The sequence below is a fragment of the Aphelocoma coerulescens genome, chromosome 27, assembly GCF_041296385.1.
Source record: "Aphelocoma coerulescens isolate FSJ_1873_10779 chromosome 27, UR_Acoe_1.0, whole genome shotgun sequence".
NCBI classification, from domain to species: Eukaryota; Metazoa; Chordata; class Aves; order Passeriformes; family Corvidae; genus Aphelocoma; species Aphelocoma coerulescens.
Window position 1 is genome coordinate 32,506 of NC_091040.1, and position 4,604 is coordinate 37,109.

General features: G+C 49.2%; 1 long non-coding RNA gene across 6 annotated transcripts; it reads right to left on the reverse strand.

Annotated features, from left to right (window-relative positions):
• Positions 1 to 411: 411 nt before the first annotated feature.
• On the reverse strand, positions 412 to 3,570 carry LOC138099416 (uncharacterized). 6 transcript variants are annotated; one of them, XR_011146715.1, is made up of 9 exons: positions 3,516 to 3,562; positions 3,396 to 3,437; positions 3,227 to 3,301; positions 2,973 to 3,052; positions 2,789 to 2,891; positions 2,457 to 2,550; positions 2,332 to 2,372; positions 922 to 2,227; positions 412 to 706 (listed from the first exon to the last, which is right to left on the reverse strand). It is a non-coding gene; the product is annotated as an uncharacterized lncRNA (long non-coding RNA). The 6 variants fall into 6 exon arrangements; XR_011146714.1 differs by lacking the exon at positions 412 to 706 and having other exon boundaries at positions 715 to 1,048; positions 1,154 to 2,227; positions 3,516 to 3,563; XR_011146710.1 differs by lacking the exon at positions 412 to 706 and having other exon boundaries at positions 715 to 2,227; positions 3,516 to 3,570.
• Positions 3,571 to 4,604: the final 1,034 nt, after the last annotated feature.

Below are 4,604 nucleotides of genomic sequence, written 5' to 3' on the forward strand. Positions count from 1 at the left end.
TCTATGTTTCTATTTCACTTTGGTGTGGCTTCATGTATCTCAGCCTGTCCAAAGGTTTAAATTCAATCCCCGTGCTTTGGCTTCCCTCTGGGCCTGAGTCCAGAGGAGCTTTTGCTCCGACAGAGACTAAATCTCTCGCCGGTTTTAGAGTACTGCATTGAAAGTCTGTGCGCTTTCTCTTCTTTCCCTGTTCTGAGCGAGTTCTTTGGAACTTCTTTCTTCATTGAATTTTTTTATTTACACTTCAGCAAAATGTGGAAATAACATATACAAACACAAATACGAATACAATCCATATACATGCTGGCAAAAGTCCAATTTACACACGGAGCAATACATGGAAATTCAGAACAATACAGAACAATACAGGGCAATGCAAGCCAAATACATATCAATACAATAAAACAATGCTACTGTTTCTGGAAAGTTTATTACATTTTCTTTTATTGTTATAAGAAACCCAAAACAGCAACATGTAGAGAACATAACAGTCATCCACCACCCACACCTCCTTTAGCTTACACACAAACCCACCCTTGCTCTCATCTTGACCGCTCCACTAACCCTCGGCGCTCTATGGGAATGTGGTTCCCAGGAGCCTCCAAATCATCCTCCCTCACAAAACCCCATTGCCGGCACGGTCCGCACCCAAACCTTGGCGATGAACGTCGCCTCGCAGACCGGCCAGGACCGAAGGAAAAAAAACCTGGGGGGGGGAACAAACCTGGCTGGGGTTTTTTTAATTCAAAATTTAAAAATGTGTTGAAAAACCTGAAAGGCAAAAATCTCACATACAACATTAGAACCCATCAACACACATGCTCTCACAGGCAGACAGAAGTAGAAAGACAGACAACTCTCACAGACACACACAGTCACACACTCTTCAGCTTCCTGCTTCCTTTGTTCTGCAGCCCTTACTCAAAAAACTCTACGGATGAAGATGCTTCAGCACATCTTCCAGCTGCTGCTCCTCGACATCAAACGGTAGATTCTGGGAAAATTGGTAGCATCAGTGACCACAGAGATCCAAAGCCACCTCAGGGACCTGAGAGACAACATGAGGCGGTCAGTGAGGGGCCGAAGGCTAGGAGTTATCTCCACGCTAGGCCCATAAATTTTCTACCCAAAACCCCATAGAAAAGATATGAACCTTTAAGTTTTATAACTGTTCTTCTTAACCATTACCCTGCCAGGGCAGGGCAGCTCCAACTGCAAAGAGCACATGGACAAGGTGGTGCGCCGAATATAAGCAAAGACGACACGACGGCTTGAGATAACTCTCTGGAAGATTAATTCTTGAGCCCGATATGCTTTAAGGCAACAAAACCTACAGAACTACCGCGGTCACGTGAGGAGGGTCTAATATGCTCCATATAGAAGTCTAAGGGAATAGGATGTGAACAGAAGGCACTACCAAAAGTGAGAAGGAAGATGGATGAGAACATCTCCTGCACTTCCTCTGGTCTCAAAAAGTAAAAATGTAAAGATGCTGGAATAAGCCCAATCTGGGAAAGTACACAAGGAGAGACCCCCCCCCCCCCCGCTGCCAATACGGCCCAGAACAATGCCGATAAAGCATCAAGACATAACAAAGCCCTAGGACACAGAAGAGGGTGGACACAAACTACACAACATAGACACAAACTACGTAACACAGAGAGAAGTTAAAACTGCCCAGCAGTTTCACCTGATGGACCCAAGATTCCTGCTGCAAGATGAGCCAGAAAGTGATGATGCCAAAGGAAAGACGGCTCTATGGCAATAGCACGTGACAGTGAAACAACTCCTTACGAGAAGTTAGTGCCAAAGCTGTTAAGAGGATGCTCAAGAAGTTCAGTAGGCCTAGAGAAAGAGGTGATGACTGCTGGGCAACCGCTCCGGACCCAAAGGCAGGCTCCTCAGGCAAAAAGATCTGCAATGACATCAAGACTCAAAGCACAAAGCTTGCAAAAACATGGGTATGGAACTGCTCTGCCCGGCAAAGGGTCAGGTGATGCTAAGGAGAAACCCTCTCCCTTTACTTCCAAGGGGCCCATCCCACTACAGCCCTCTCCTCTAAGCTAACTTCAGATTGCCTCCTGTGATTCCAAAGGTTTTTCCCTTCTCCCAACCACGAGTCCCAACACTTAGCTTTCAGAAATGAGAGGAAAAAATCCATCCTCGACAGAAAAGAACACGTGGGAGCTGTGGACATCAGTACAGTCCCTGTAGTCTGCTTTGGAGGCTGCAAAAATTCAGAAAGAAACTTCAGACTGCGATGAGACGTCCCAAAAATGACCCCTTGTGCAACGCCCCCCTCCCTCGTAACTGCAAAGGCTAATCGCTTACTGGCCGTTTCCAAACTTCGGCTCCACACTGGCTCATGGTACCTAAGACGACAAAACAGAAAACATGACTATCACCCTCCAGAAGATTAATCCCCAGGGCTCCTCTACACTGCTGCCCTGGCGCACCTCAAATCTTCATCCGACTCTGGAGGGGGCCTGGACAATACCCGCAAAGTGAAAAGGTACATGCTTGGCACCTCAAAGGACTAAGGCAAAAGACCTGTGACATGAGATGCACAAAAGACAAAGAACGCACAATAGACACATGACATGTACTGGGACTGCTCTGCCCTGCGCACCTCGGCACTGTGATCAAAAGCAAGACTTAAGCTTTATGGGTCCTAAGGGGTCCCTTCTTGGGTATCCCCACCTCCAAATCTGACTCAAAAATATCTCCGGTGAGTGCCAACTCGACACCCCGCTTTCACCCCTACTGTGGGTCACAGGTCTCGACTTACCTCTTGGATATCTGGGGATGTCAATCTGCCTCGGGTGCAAAACGCGGCCGCCTCACCATGCAGGCAGCTGGTGCCTTCACCAGGCTGGTTATCTCTTAGTCAGCTACAATAAACAAAACCAAACAAACATCAGTGCATGAGCTTAGTGGCACCTCAGCCAAAACCCATCAATTCTGCCACTCACTGTCTCCTAAAAAGGCTGGAGTCCTCAGGCCGCACGCTCTGGCCGCGCTCCAAGGCCAACACCATCGTTGTAGGGTATAGCTGAGTTGAGTGGAGACGAGGTGATGTAGCATTGCTAAAACTTGAGCAGACCCGCGCTCCCCCTCCCTCCCTCCCCAACGTATTGCAACTCCTCAGCCATTGCCAAAGGCAACCTGGTGGGTACCCTCACATGGAAAAGGTAAAGGCTTCGTCACAGAGTCCCATGATACTCACAGAGTACTAACGAGGGCAGCAAGACAGGTCCGTCGGCCGGTCGGTGAGGAGTACGGCATAAGACGGTGGGACGGCCTGAAACACACAAATGACAATGGATGCTTAGAGCTGTATCAGAACTTGGCACCCAAGGAATAACATGTGGTTCTTTCCACCAATGACTTCTTACCTCATTCACTTGACCTTGACTGCTGAGATCTGGCTTTACCTCCTAAGAACAAAGACAAAGAACAATCCTGTAACACAGCCACCATTTATGTTCGCCCTGCAAAGACAAACAGTGACCGACCTTCAGGTGGGAACCCCCTCACCCGGCATGGGGCGCTCTGCCACGGATTTAATCCGTCTGCATCTGCAAGAAAGTGATGACAAAAGTCAAAGGGCTGCATGAGAACTTCACAGCTCCAGCCATCTTGTGACAATCTAGAAATATCAACTAGAGGACAAACTGCACCCTACATTACAAATTTCAAGTCCCCAAGCCTTGTTCTATTACACCGATATGCCAGAGTATGCTGCAGGGCAGAGCAGCTCTGGGCCAAACCCATGCAGGCACCCATGACAGAGGAGATGACAAATGAGAGGATACAACAAGGAGAGAGAAGTCAGGGTGGAAAGCATGACTGCAAGCACATCAAAGGGCTAAGGCAAAAGACCTGTGACACAGGACACCCAAAAGACATGGCATGCACTATAGACAAGTGACACAACATGCACTCGGATTGCTCTGCCCTGCGCACCTCAGCATTGTCATCAAATGTGAGACTTTCACTTTATGTGGGCTAAGGCGCCCCTTCTTGGGTATCCCCATCTCCAAAGCTGACGCAAAAATCCCTCCCGGCGAGGCCCGACTCAATACTCCGCTTTCATCCCCTTGACTTATCTTTCAGACGTCCTGAGATGTGAATCCACCTGGGACACAAAAGAAGACCGCCTCACCATCCTGGAAGCTCCTACCATCGCCGGGCTTTTGTCTTTTAGACGGCTACAATAAAGAAAACCAAACATCAGTACACGAACTTCGTGGCACATTGGCCAAGCCCCCAACAGTTCCACTACTCACCGTCTCCTAAGAAGGCCGGGGTCCTTGGGCCCCACGCTTTGGCCGCGCCCCGAGGCCAATACCGTCATCGCAGGGTATACCTGAGTTAAGAGGAGAGGAGGTGATGCGGGACTGCTGAAACTTGAGTGGACCCTCGCTCCCCCCCCCCCACCCCGACTTGCCGCAACTCCTCGGCCGTCGCCAAAGGCTACCGGGACGGTACCTTCACATGGAAAACGTAAAGGCTTCATCGCAGAGTCCCGTGATACTTGCGGAGGACTCAGGAGGGCGGCAAGACAAGTCTGTCAGCCAGTCGGTGAGGAGTTTGGTGTAATA